Here is a 14,484-nt window from a genome sequence, read left to right on the forward strand (position 1 = left end):
CACAGCAAATTAAGTCGCTCCCTGCAACGCTGATGAAACAACTGTGCCGCTTGAGTCCTGGCAGATCCATCTCTGAACAAGCTCCCTGCTCCCATGCCTGGGAAGATGCGGCAGACGGCCCAAGGACAGGGACCCCAGACCTCATGTGGGAGACCCGAACAAAGCTCCTGGCTCCTGACGTCAAGGAAACAAGATTACACCAAGAACAGACCACCATACTGGAAAGAATCACAGGTGTTACAGGAGATCCCCCTAAATGGGAGAACAAGTGTGGTCCTCTTTCCCAGGGTTTATTTTTGTCACTATTCTTTTATAGGTGGTCAGGATTAAAAATTCAGGCTCAGCTTCCAAAGGAAATCCATCAAAGACCAGCCTGCAGCGCGCACGTGGCTCTGGGGAAGCTGAAGGAAGCCAGCACCACAGAACCAGGGCGGGGCTGCCAGCAGGGAGCGGGGCGGAGAGTCGGCTGGATCCAAAGTGGCTGTGGTGCACGGGAAGGTTTGAGCTCTGTAGCGGGGCCAGCGCGAAGCCACTGAAGTGCACTGGGCAGGTCAAAGGGAACCTGCACAGACCCGGAGCGCAGACTAAGCGCCAAGTTTATGAATGACTGCGTCGGCACTTCTAACTGCAGACAGTCAGGACAGCTTGCAAAGCACGGGGTGGCTCAGCGACTCCACAAGCACGGCGACAGGCCAGAGGTGGGTCCCACGCCGCCTGGCCGCCAGGGCCAGGGACCCGGGTCTGTCCACGCAGGCAGGCTATCAACGGCTGCCTCAGCCTGATGATTCCTGAGAGCCCTGTGCCAGGAGCTGGAAGTCCAACACATGCCCCACTTTCCTGGAGCCTCGGCTTTTGTCAGGGCTGACGCGGGGCCACACTGCGGGCTGCGAGGTCCCAGCCGCTACCGGCAAAGAGGGAGTGACGCTTGGCCACCGACTGCCCTGCAGTCGGCCAGTGTGAAGTGGAGCAGCTCTGCTCCCTGCTGACCTGCTGGTCCTGACCGATGCCCTCATGGGCGTGCAGCAGACAGAGCCGGGAGGCTGGCTGCAGGGACACTCCTGCTCCCAGTGCGGCCAGAAAAGCCGCTGACCACACTGCTGACCGTGTAGCACACTCTAGCTTCCGGTGACCGCCCCCTACACAGTGACTCACCGTCCTCGGAGTCCTACTGTCTCACCAAACCCTGTCAGGCCCTCTCCTCCCCGCTGTGTACCCACAAGCAGCATAGCATAGCATGGCCAGCTCCTCTGCCATGAGCCTAGGACCACTGACCTCCAATTTCCAAGGATCATGCCCCATGCTGTCCGCGGCAGAAGGTTCGGAAGGATCAGCGCAAACTCCTGCGCACAGAGCGAGGGCAGGTGGGCTACGCGGCACCTCTCCTGGACAGCAGGGACCTCCGGGGGAGGGGGTGTGAGAGGAGTCCCAGGCTCACAGTTGCAGTGCTGGCGTGACACCTGCTCTTTTTCACTGCAAAGGCAGATACACAGACAGAAAGATCCTCCATTCACCAGTTCACTCGCCAAGTAGCTGCCACAGCCAGGAGTTCCTTTCAGAGCTCCCATACAGGTGCAGGGTCCCAAGGCCTCAGGTCATCCTCGACTGTTTTCCCAGGTCACAAGCAGGGAGCTGGATGGGAAGTGGAGCAACTGGGACATGAATCAGCACCCATATGGGATACTGGAGGATGCAAGGCAAGGATTTAGCTACTAGCTATCACACCAGATCCGATGATACACTTTTTTTTTGGGGGGGGGGCCTAGGGTCCTCCACTCCCTCCCTGTCTGACCACTCTCCCACCCCCAACCCTGCCCCAGGTGGGCAGGCAGTCATCCAGCCTTGGACACCTGATCTCCAGAGGACGTGGTTCTGAGGACACCGCCTGGGTGTCCCGCCTGGCCCTGAGGATGGGGTTAGGGTACCCCCTCTGGGGCCCCCCATCTGGTCCTGAGGATGGGGTTAGGGTATCCCCCTCCGGGCCCCCCACCTGGTCCTGAGGATGGGGTTAGGGTATCCCCCTCCGGGCCCCCCACCTGGTCCTGAGGATGGGGTTAGGGTCCTCTCTGGTGCTCAGAGCCCTGAGCTGATGACATACTTTCAATGGACTTGATAGCCACAGGTCTGATCGCCTCTAAGAGGGCGCTACACGTAGAATGTAAAGGACTAGGAGGCAAAGGGTTACCAACAACAGCCACACCACAAAGCGCCAAGCGCGCCCCATATGTCACAGGGCGTTCTGTACTCTGTAGCAGTACTATAAACCAGAGAAAACAGAATATTTGTCTTTTGCAGTTTGGCGTAATGGTCTCCAGCTGCAATCTAAGAACATCCTTGGATGTAAGCATGTGGTAGGCCGTGGCATGTGTGTCCAGGCTGCAAGGCCGGGTTGGAGCCCCCGCTCCACTCACCATCCCACTTCCTGGAAGGTGCACCTTGAGACCAGCAGGTGAGGGGTGGCTTCAGGAGGGTTCCTGCCAACCACACAGGAGCCCCGGAGGAGTGTGCGGATCCTGGCTCTGCCCTGACCTCACCCCAGCTTCTGCAGGCACGTGGGGAATGAACCAGCCACAGGGACAATGCTCACACCTTCTGCCCTTCAAACCAATCAAACAGCACCACTTGTTGACTGCCAGCCAGCAGTAAGGGGGAACTCTTAGAAGCGGAGAGGGATGCTCTGCTCAGCTCCTCACCCGCCCCTTCCTCGCAGCTGAGATGTACCAGCAGTGACTGGAGCTCAGGTGCCCTTGTGGGAATAGAAGCTTGGTCCTGACAGCACAGACGCCAGCTGTCAGATCACACTACACTGCAGCATGGAGGAGCGGGAATGACGCTGCCAGCTCACCTCAGTGTGAACGAAGCAGCTTCCATTCCCCTCACAGCACGGACACTCAGCCTGACCCACGTCCCACCGGCAGCATCAAAGTCTCCCGTGACAGCGAGGGGGCACCTAGGGTACCTGCTTCTCGAGTGGCAGGAAATTGCTTGGAAACCTGCACGGGACATCGAGTCTCTAAAATCAGGACACATGGGCACTGGCTGCTGAGCGCACCCATAAGACAGCTGTGGAGCCAGGGAAGGGAACAAGTGCCAGACTCTGGCCAAGGGCTTACGAAGCAAAGCCTCGGGCTAAGCATGGACCGAGAGGACAGAGGCTCCGTCAGCAACTCGGGGGGCGCCTCGGATGGCGTGCATCCTGCAACCACCCAGGCAAGAAGGCATCTCCACAGCAGGAGGAGTGACCAAAGACCTCCAGGGTCTTGGCCAGTCTCAAAGGCAAGTGCAGGTCAGGGGCCGAGACAGGGTGGCTGGGGAGCTCTTGCCCAAATTTGTGCCAGGCTTTCACTCACCATCCTTCTGAGAGGATTTCCTTACACCAACAGCAGGCCCCCTCATCCTTTAATTTCTTTTTTAAAAGACATCCAAACCTATTTGCCTCACTGCAGACATCAGGGCGGCCGAGCAGTGAGCAGCAGGGAAAGGGGCCCGAGAAGAAGCTGCTACTGCAGACTGCCTGATCAGAGCGAGGCCTCAGCAGGATTCCCCCACCTCGTTCTGCCTGGCTCTCTCTCCTGTAAATCTGCTGATGAAGATGCGTCAGACGCATCCTGTGGTGCAGCCCAGGAGCACACGGGGCAGTCGCAGCGGAGGCTCCTGTGGGCACGTGGTCAGGCAGGGCAGCACGGCCTCTGGGAACAGGCTCCTGGGACACAGAACCAAGTCTACAGTAAGCAAGAGGTGTACAAGAGGTGTACTGACTCGGAAATGTAAGAACTGCACAGTGGAGGGGACACGCTGGGCAGTGCCCACAGCCCCCTGGGGTCTGCAGCCATGCCTGGGCTCCCGTGACAGGCTGAGTCGCCAGGCTGGCAGAGCAGCTCTAGACAATTTGTGCTTGACAGTCACCAGAAGCAAAGGATGGAAAAGGCGTGAGGGCGGCCAGGTGCCTGAGAGGGGAGACCTGCCAACAGGAGCTGCGCACTGCCCACACTTGGACAACATGCCTGCATAGAGTACAGCAGGTATGCTGCCCACGGTGGACACCAGGAGCCGCCCAGGGGCTAAGGACACCCCCATGGCCCAGAGGTGACACGCCGCTACAGCTCGGTGTCTGAGGGCAGACGCTGATCACAGTAAACAGAAACGACACCGCAGCTCTGCAGGCAGAGGCAGGAGCCAGGGGCACGGCGGCCCGGTAGGCAGAGGCAGGAGCCAGGGGCATGGTGGCCCGGCAGGCAGAGGCAGCGAAGCCAGCTGCACGGCAGGCCTGACAGGCAGAGGCAGGAGCCAGGGGCATGGCGGCCCGGGAGGCAGAGGCAGCGGAGCCAGGGGCATGGCGGCCCGGCAGGCAGAGGCAGGAGCCAGGGGCACGGCAGGCCTGACAGGCAGAGGCAGGAGCCAGGGGCACAGTGGCCCGGCAGGCAGAGGCAGGAGCCAGGGGCACGGCGGCCCAGCAGGCAGAAGCAGGAGCCAGGGGCATGGTGGCCCGGCAGGCAGAGGCAGCGGAGCCAGGGGCACGGCGGCCTGGCAGGCAGAGGCAGGAGCCAGGGGCCCGGCGGCCCGGCAGGCAGAGGCAGTGGAGCCAGGGGCATGGTGGCCCAGCAGGCAGAGGCAGCGGAGCCAGGGGCATGGCAGGCCCGGCAGGCAGAGCCCACACCCAGCGGGCCTTAGCAGGAAGCCCCCAAGTCAGCAGCTGAGCAGTCAGGAGCGCCTGGGCTCAAGGCCGGGCCCTGCTTCTATCTTCCTGAAACCACAGCGAGAGGCAACACCCCCCGCTGAAACGCCAGCTTCGATTCCCAAGGCCTGGCCCTGGCTCAGTGCACATCTGGAGAGTCAAAAAGATTTCTGCCTCTCTCTGACCTTACTTTCAAAGAAAATAAACCAGTATTTTAAAAAAATTATTTCATAGTACTTAAGTTTTTTAAAGATTTATTTATTTAAAAAGAAAAAAGTAAAATAAAAAAAGAATTTTTTTTTTTTTGAGAATCAGATTTACAGGGAAAAGATCTCCCATTCACTCACTCCCAAAGTGGACACAATGGCCAGAGCTGATCTGATCCAAGGCCAGGAGCTTCTTTCAGATCTCCCACACGGGTGCAGGGTGCCAAGGCCTTGGGCCGTCCTCACCTGCTTTCCTAGGCCACAAGCAAAGAGCTGGATGGGAAGCAGAACATGAACCAATGCCCATATAGGATCCCGGCACTTGCAAGGCAAGGACTTTCAGCCACCAGGCTACCATGCCAGGCCGAACAGATAAAGCTTTAAAGTTGAAATCCTTCTGGAAGGAAGCGGCCTGACCTGGGGACTGTGCACGATTACCAGCTGCACACACAGAAGAGACAGGGCCTGGAAGCATTCAGAAACATCCATGTGAGTCTCGCGGGCCGCAGGCTGGCACGGGCAAGCCCTCGGCTCACTGGAGGCTGACTGGGAGGAGTTGGGGGTGCCTGGCATGAGAACCAGGAACAAACTGGAAATGCCTGGGATGAGGTCGGAGTCCCAGCAGGAACCACTAGCAAGGCCACATGGACAGGGCCCGGTCACCGAGTGCTCCGTGGGAGGGCGGACTGGAGAGAGAGGACCAGGCCAGGCAACCTCCACTGGCCCACAGAGCCCCCTCCACAGGGCCCAAGCAGCTGCTTCAGAGCCCCACCCGCAGTGACTGCGCCACTAGGACTGGTTTGGCACAGCTGGACACAGTGGGGACATGAGCCTGCAGCACACCACTCTGCTGGCCCTGTGCAGGCTGGACAGGTGAGCCAGCTGTCCTCTGATGCCAAGGCAATACCCGGACCCTGACCTGACCTGACGCAAAGAAGCCACTTGCAGGGGTCCCACCCTGACATAGGGCTGCTTGGCCACAGGGCACAGGACAAACATATGTAGAAAGCAGCCAGACAAGAAAGCAACACGGGGGGAAGTGCCCGCCTTCAGCTGCTCCTGCAGCGAACCAGAGGCCAGCCAGCAGGACTGTCCTCAACCCTGCGCCAGCAGCCTCCGGCCCTAGCTGCTTCTTCGAGAAGCCTGAGGCACCAAGCCTTGTTCAGGGCACCATACAGGGGCTGACTCTGGTAGCCCTGGTTCTCATTTTACATGGTTATGCACTTGCCAGCAAGTGCTTCCTCCAGCAGCCCAGAAATGGCCTCCGCAGTGCTGTCCAAGGGCACATGGCAGCAAAGGGGCACCCCTAACGAGACACCTCTGCTGAGATCAGACACCTGGCTGGGAGCTCCCTAACGCTTAGAAACTGCTTGTCCCATCTTGGAACCAGACGATACTTCACCCAGTGCTAACAGCTGCTGAGGAGCCGAGCAAATGGCACCGGGAAGAATCTTGGACAGCGCCAGGTGGACGTCAGCAGCCGTCCCGGGCGGCACTGGTGGGCCTCAGCAGTTGTCCTGGGCAGCGCCGGTGGGCCTCAGCAGCCGTCCTGGGCAGCGCCAGGGGGACATCAGCAGCTGTCCTGGGCAGCACCAGCGGGCCTCAGCAGCCATCTGAACAGGTGAGCTGGCTTTGGATGGAGTCTGCCGAAAGAGGGTCCGACCTTGCCCCGCCCCACGGGCCTATGACCCTAGGGAGATGCTGTGGACTGCTCGAGGCCCGCGTCTGGAACTGCACCTCTGGGTATGCCAAGCCCTACCCGAAGCCAGCTGTCCTCCTGAGCAGGCTCACAACCTCCCTGCGGTCCACCCAGGTCCCGAAGGTCGCTCTGGTGCTGCCCAGGACAGCTGCTGACTCGGGAATTCGGCCCAGGAGATCAGGCCAGAAAAGAGCAGGGGAACAGAGCTCGCGGTGAGGATTAGCAAGGGCTCCCGGGGGCAGACGATGTCCACACAGCACCTGGCCCGTGGGAGTTCACTGTTTGTCTAAACAGTTCTGTGGGAAAGAGACCAGACCCCTGCCTGGCACGTCCCCTCAACACCTCGCCACTCATGCAGACGCCACTCTGCAACCCCGCTCCTGCATCTCCTGTTCTAGTGTCTGCACGTCTCAGGGAAGCAATGGACAGGACGGAAAGAAGGGCAGGCGGAACCTCTGACAGGTGCTGTCCCGAGGCAGGGTCCATGGCGCCCCGCCTTCCCCAGCTGTGGCGAAAGCCCACTCCCACAGGCCAGCATGGTGGCCTGTCACCCAAGTGTCCCATATGGACACCAGCTTGAGTACCGGCTGCTCCACTTCCAATCCAGTTCCCGTTAATATGCCTAGGAAAGCAGTGGAAGATGACACACGTGCTTGTGTCCTGCCATCCACATGGGAGACTCGGAAGCAGCTCCTGGCTACGGACTGGCCCTTTCAAATAAATCAATCTTCCAAAAGAGGGGTTGGGGCAACTGTGCCTACCCTAACCTCAGACACAGCACTCGACACACAGCACCTGCTGCGCCCACTCAGCCATGACAAGGTGCTGCTGGCCAGGCTCCAGGACACGGCGCTAGCAGCAGGGTGATGGCAGTCCGTGTCCCTGGTCTGCACTCTTTGCTGTGATGTGCTTCTTGGAGTCCCTGGACATTGCTGCGGGTCACCCAGACGCCTCTGCTCATGAAGCAGCACCTGCTGAGTGCATGGTGTGCGAGCGCTTGCCCTTGCCCTTGTCACACATGGGGCGCCTGGTCCCAGGAAGCACCTCTTCCTTTTCTACCCACAACAACCAGCACCATGCCAGCTGCACAAGCCCACTGCAGACAGAGCTGGTCCTGCTGAGGCTGGAGGGGCTCCTCAACCTAGCCAGCCAGCCAGCCATGGATCCACCACGCTCTGCAGCCAGCCACCCAGCCTCCCATGGGCCCACCGCGCTCTGCAGCCAGCCACCCAGCCACCTATGGGCCCACCGCACTCTGCAGCCAGCCACCCATGGGCCCACCGTGCTCTGCAGTCAGCCACCCAGCCACCCATGGGCCCACTACACTTTGCAGCCAGCCACCCATGGCCCACTGCACTCTGCAGCCAGCCACCCAGCCATCCATAGGCCTACCACACTCTGCAGCCAGCCACCCATGGGCCCACCGCGCTCTGCAGCCAGCCACCCAGCCATCCATAGGCCTACCACACTCTGCAGCCAGCCACCCATGGGCCCACTGCGCTTTGCAGCCAGCCACCTCTTCCTAGTTCCACCTTTTGCATCCCTGGTAGGCCAGATGGAAAACAGACTCTTGGAAAGTTTAACTTGGCAAACCAACTTGGCAGACACATGAATTCTTGGGTACCAATCAGCAGATTCAAAGTTTTATCTGAAAGCTACAAAACACCCAGCCCTTTCTGGGGGTTCCTGCCAGTCACAGCCCTTGGGGAGCTGGGGGACACACAGCGAAGACCCAGGGTGTGCAAATGGGCAGGGAAGAGGGGTGAAGGGTTCAGGGACTAATGCACTAGCAGAAAATATCCCCTGTCTCTTACTACTAAGATTTTCTTAAAGTTCTTGATATTTTATGCCATTTTCAAAGGAGAAATCTCTGCAGAGAAACAAGGACACGTGCCAATAATTAGACAGCATGTTCAATGAGCTTCTAACACCTCGCTCGCTCCAGAAAGCATCTCGGGCTTTGATGTGCACCAGCCTGGACCACTTCACCAGGACGTCGGGAGGGCAGCCAGCACAGGCCTCGAGCAGAGAGGGGGCGCACTGCGCACACACAGCCACCCCACAGGAAGTGGGGTGCACACATACAACCACCCCCACAACAGGCAGGCTCCTTCAGAACAGAGCAGGGCCGTGGTCAGCGCTGGGTCAGACACCGGCCTGAAGGCACAGTCCCCTTCGACTGCCAGGCCCGCGTAGGGTGACGCAGTTTGTCTCCAGGAGCACACACAGACGTGGACAGAGCCGTTCCCACGACAGCCCTGCTGCGTCACCCAGCTGAGCGCTATGCGAGCCAAGGTGGCGTCAGAAGCACACAGCCTGGTGCTCAGGTCTGCCGGTGCACAAAGCACCTGCTGAAAACCGTAAGCAAGACTCCTCTGGGGTCGGCCTGACTGCGAGGAGAAACACAAGTTTTGCCATTTTCATCATATTAGAGCTGCTTGCCAGACAGCACTGGCACACGTCCACCTCCCCGGGCCTGCGAGCGCGCCCAGGTGTTTACTCAGAGATGAAAATAGGTGCCCACGCGCGCTTCCACACAGACGCACGTGGCAGCTTGACATCTGCCAGCTGAAGCCTGGACCCAGGTGAGCATCCAACTGCGGCGCACGCACCACATGGACAGCTGCCGGGACGCCCGCAGAGCACGCACAGTGCGCGAGCCCGTGTGCAAGGCCGCAAACGACGAAGGCCAAACCACCTAACGCAGACAGAAGTCAGGAGACGACCGCCCTCCGCCAGGCCAACCTGGCTGGAAAAGGGTGAGAATTCTCCACGGATCAAAATGTCCCAACATTGTTCTGAGTGGTTAAACAAGACTACACCACTGTCAAAACTCGTCAGGCTCCATGATTTGCTGCATGTAAATGACATCTAAAAATGGCCCGGAAAAAGGCTCACAGAATAACGCATGAAAAAGAGGAGATTCTCAATTCGAGAAATCTCTGAAGACGTGGAGGACGTAGCACTGAAAACAGAACAGGCCTAAAGCTGCTGCTTCGATTACACATTTCCAAGGCCCGATCCGCAGGCTCAGCTGGTTCAGAAGGGGTGAGCCAGGGGTTTGGGCTTGCGGGGTGACCCGCACCCTGGGACGCTCACTCTCACAACACTCAGGTGAGTCCTGGCTGTTCCTCATCTCACCCAGCTCCCTGCCAAGGCGCCCGGGAGCAGCAGAGGCCTCAGTGCCCTAAGTCCCTGGTGTGCCGATAGCGTGGCTGGCTCCCAGCTACGACAGGGCCCAGGGTGCTAAGCACGGCCAGCTAGTCATCCTGTGTCCCTGAGAGAAGACACTGCCCTCGGGGCTCACACGCCCGCTCCCACCTGGGATCTGCAGCCACTGCGGCGTGTCCACATGTGCCACTGCTCATCTGCACGCCTAAGCTGCTCACACAGCAGACGGCCGTGGCCTCACCTGCCACCGTGTGCATGACACCCCGTCACAGTACCCCGTCACGGTCACGGGCTCCAGGAGCGAGTTCCATGTCAGCACTCCACCACCACTCCACACTCAGACCTCTCGGGGTTGGTGCTGTGGTGCCATTTGCGACAGGAGCACCCCCATCACAGTGCCTGTCAGTCCTGCCACTCCCTTTCAAACCAGCTTTCTGCTCAGCAGGGAATGGCCAGTCCTGGGCCCTGCCACGTCTGTGCAAGATGCGGGAGGTGGCCAGCAGGGGACGGCCAGCAGGGGTTGGCCTGCCACCTCCGTGCAGGACCCACATGGAGTTTTTAGCTCCTGTTTCAGCCTGGCCCAGCCTTGGCTGTTGCAGCCATCTGGTGAGTAAACCAGCAGATAAAGATCTTTCCTCCTCCTCTCTCTCTCTCTGTCCTTATGTCATCTGTTTTTTCCAATAAAAAAATCTTTGGGGAAAAAAAATCAAGCTCAGATTCCCTACCCAGGTTCTTTTGTCCCCCGCCCCTCGTGCTGTCTCTCTCTCCGTGTCGCTCCCACTCTCTCCATGACCCAGTTACCTCTTCCACCAAAATAAAGACCTCTTGTAGGACTCGGTTGTTGGGCCTGGCGTCTTGGGCTTGTGGAAAACAGCTAACACTCGCCGCCCAGGGACTGCAGCGGCTCGGGGCCCTGGCATGGCACTCAGCACGGTGTGGCCGAGACCCCGCCTGGACTCTGCTGTCTCAGAGGGCAGCCACCCCCCGGGGAGGGCAGGCAGGGTCCCTGCCTTTCCCATGCGGTGTGCCCGGTGTGCTCCCAGTGAGTGTGCAGGCACGGCACCGGGCAGGCCCTGCCTGCAGCTTCCGAGACACACTGGTGGTCGGGAGTGAGTGTGCAGAGTGGGGCAGCACTGCCTTCCCCGCTCTGAGCTCACTTCCAGGAGGCTGCCGCCGGCAGCACGCTCCTCGGGGACAGGGCAGCCAGGAAGTGCGTGGGCAGGGCTGACTCAGAGCCTCTGGGCTGAGGAGCATGAAGCACCACCTCCCTGGATGCTGGCAGGGAAGAAGTGATGGGAAGGGAGACGGAGCATGATTAAGGCCAAAGCAGGAATATAAACGAGGTATTTGTCACTGGTAGGATCTGTAACATTATGAGCAGGAAGCAGTTAAGCAAACTGTCAGAACACAGTTAACCTGCTGCGGCGACAGCCTGCCGAGGCCTGCGGAGGGATGCTGGGCAGCTCCACGCCCGGGACGCCTCAGGCTGGGAGCCCTCATTTGCAATTTGTCACAGAAACACAGGCAAGATGGCTGAGGTCCAAGCCCAGGACCAGAGCCCTGACAAACTAGGTGAATGAAGTGACAGAGGAGGCCGGGCCAGTCCCCAAGGAAGCAGCTACAGTCACGGCACCTGGCTGCACACCAGGGACCAGTGCCGTTGGCCAGAGCCCGCCCTGGTACACTCCAAGGCCTCCAGGCTCTGGAAGGAGCAGCGTTCCGCAGCACCCAGCAGTTCGGAAGGCCACATGAGCGTGCCAGACAATTGGGCCTGTGGCTGTGAGTCCCTGTGGACGCTCACACACAGGGATGTGGCCAGGACATGAACAAGGCCCCACACCATGTGCACCAACACCTGGGGCCGTCTCCTGTCCCCTGTGGGACACATGCTGGACACCTAGGTCCAGACAGCAGCCACCTCACACATCTGCTGGTGGGCAGGGCAATCCCACCAAATGGCTTCCCCTCCTTATAAACAAGCAGATGGAAGCCTGCCGGGAAGGTGGCCTCTGGCCCGGGGAAGCCTCACTCCAAGGCAGCACGGCAGACACAGGCAGCTCATCCTCGCCGGCTCCTGACTCAGCTCTTCTACTCTACTGTCAGAATGCCCGTCAGAGAAAGCCTCCCTCCTGCTGCCGGCTTCCCAGCCTCCACGGCGCACGGCACCTGTTTCCCAGGCACCTGCAGAGGACAAACCCAGGACAGAGGCAGCACAGCCAAGCCCTGCCCACTTAGGAGAAAGGGCCAATCGGCTGGGAAGAAACAGGCCAGTAGCTTGGCAGTCTCTGGAGAGTACAGAGCCACTCTTCCTGCCCCACGGTCACCTTTCCGAAGCATTCAGGCCTCGGCAGTTGAGGCTGGAATGGGGGACAGCCTAAGCACTGACCGAGGCAGCAGTCAGGAGACCCGCAGGCCTCCCAGGTGCTCACCTCGGGCTGCTGCCCAGCCTGCAGCCCAATGTCCTGCACACTGTGCATGGGGGTGGCCGCTGAGGCAACAGGCATTCCCTAGTCTGCTGTCGCCCACACACGGCCACGTGGAAGCACACACTAAGTTCAGAAAACACTTTTGAAAATGACCTAACAGCAAATCATTCACCCTTTGTGTGCCTGGCAATGAAGGAGGCAGAGAGAGGAGGCTGGGTCGGTGGGCCTTCCCAGGCAAGCCCCAGTGTCAGGGCAGATGGCACATCGGCCACCCTCTACTGCTGCAGGGGCCTGAGCCCTACAGGCCGCAGCAAGGGACCACACCCCTGCACACATGCCAGAGCCCGGGAACCACCTCATGGAGGCCGCATGTGTCTGCCAGACATGGAACCAAGTGCCTTGGAGGCAAGGCCGCCTCCCCACACAGGACAGCAGAGAACACGTACCGGGTGCACGGCCATGCACTATCATGACCCATGACACGCCGACAGCCCTGCTGGACAGCAGAGACCCTGCTGCAGGTGTCTGTCAGGTCCCTCCCCCCATCTCAGGACAAGTTCTCCCAAGCGTTTGCAACAGGAAGGTGTATTTACTTAGTTCAAAGCCAAAGTTACAAAGTGGGAGAGAGACAGAAAGAGCCTTTTCACCCCCTAGCTTAATTCCCAAATGGCCACAATGGCCAGCACTGCGTCAGGCCAGAGCCAGGAGCTTGTTCAGGGTCTCCCACAGGGGTGCAGGGGCCCAAGCACTTGGGCCATCCTCTGCTGCTTTCCCAGGCGCATTAGCAGGGAGTTGGGTGGGAAATGGAGCAGCCAGGACTTGAACGGACACTCGTGTGGCTTGCCGTTGTCGCAGGAGGCAGCTTTCCCTAGCATGCCACAGTGCTGCCCTCGGCATCTGAATGCGCTTCAGAAGCAAAGGGCAGCAGCACCGTGGTGAGGAGGCCAAGCCTCTGCCTGTGGCACCCCGTATGGACACTGCTCCACTCCCCATCCCGCTCCCTGCTAAGGCACCACGCCCCCAGACATCGGGCCCCTGCACTCCCGTGGGAGACAAGTGGAGCTCCTGGTGCCTGGCTGTGCACGGGCTCAGCCCGGCTCCAGCCTTGGCACACATTTGGGAAGCGAAGAAGTGGACGCGATATTTGTCTCTTCTCTCTCTGTAACTCTTACAACAAAAAGAAAGCAAGCCTTTGGCATTCCTAAGGAAAGCTTTCAAGCTGCTCAGTGTGGCTTTGGCTTGCAGAGTGCAAGCGAGTCCCCGTTCCGTCCACATGTTCAGCCAACCCCACCCCAGAGGGATGCCCACTCCACTGCCACGTGGCATCCTGCCCTCAGCAGCCCTCCTGACTCTCTCGGCAATTTCTGCACAGACTGGTCCCAAAGCCCTGCTGGCCTCACCTGCAGTGCTCCCAGAGGGCACAGCCCCCACACCGGTGCTCCCTGCAGGCCCTTCTCCACCCCAGACCACAGCTGCCCGCCTTACATCACACGCCAGGACCACGGCTCAGCTCTAAGACGCTTTGAGCACAAATGCCCTCGCACCAAGGTTCCGTTTACTGTCAGCAAGTGCAAACCATCCTGAGTGAAGCACTCGGAACCAGCTTGTCAATCACTAACAGAATCCACAGTGTCCCGGAGGAGCAAGCGCTCGTGTTCTACAAGACGACGTCCTTAGTAATAATTCTTTAAAAGGAGGAAACGAATTAAAACAGCAGAGGCTGTTCCAGAAGGAACACAACGGGCAGATGTGAATTTATATGGTTACATTTGATTTTAAACAAGCAAAAGAGTCTCAGCTCAGAGTCAACCCCAGGAGAAGCCAGCAGAAGGAAGGGAGGGAGGCAAGAGACCATGCCCACCACCGTCACAGATGGCACTGCTGCTGCCCCACTGTACAGCAGGTCCCTGCCAGGCTTACCCAGAGCCACTTCCAGGTCCCCAAGAGACCATGCCCACCACCGTCACACTCCGGCACAGCCGCTCTGTCTGCTCATCCCCACACATGGTTCCAGTTTTGACAGAAACCACTGGGAGGCAGCGCCAACGGGAGAAGGTCGAGCTGTCGGTGCAAATTAAAACAGCCGCTGAGAAGCGGCCTTCTAAGGAGCACCCGTGCGCCCCATGAACGCGCCCACAGCTCAGCCGGAACCACACACCTCACACCTGTCACCCCGGGACAGGGCACTGCCACAGGCAGACACGCCCACCTCTGCGATCTGAGCCCTCTACAGAGGCCTGCAGCTTCCAGAGTGTGAGGAATGGGCTACGCACCCCGTACCTCAACCAGGCAAAAGCTGCAGGCCTCACA

At 59.5% G+C, this 14,484-nt stretch overlaps 1 protein-coding gene across 3 annotated transcripts in view; it reads right to left on the reverse strand.

Annotated features, from left to right (window-relative positions):
- Positions 1–14,484, reverse strand: part of RPTOR (regulatory associated protein of MTOR complex 1) — a 209,586-nt gene that overhangs the window by 132,246 nt on the left and 62,856 nt on the right. The window lies entirely within an intron of this gene.

Source organism: Ochotona curzoniae, unplaced genomic scaffold (genome assembly GCF_017591425.1).
Source record: "Ochotona curzoniae isolate NIBS_2020 unplaced genomic scaffold, NIBS_Ocur_1.0 contig_523, whole genome shotgun sequence".
In the NCBI taxonomy this organism is placed as follows: domain Eukaryota; kingdom Metazoa; phylum Chordata; class Mammalia; order Lagomorpha; family Ochotonidae; genus Ochotona; species Ochotona curzoniae.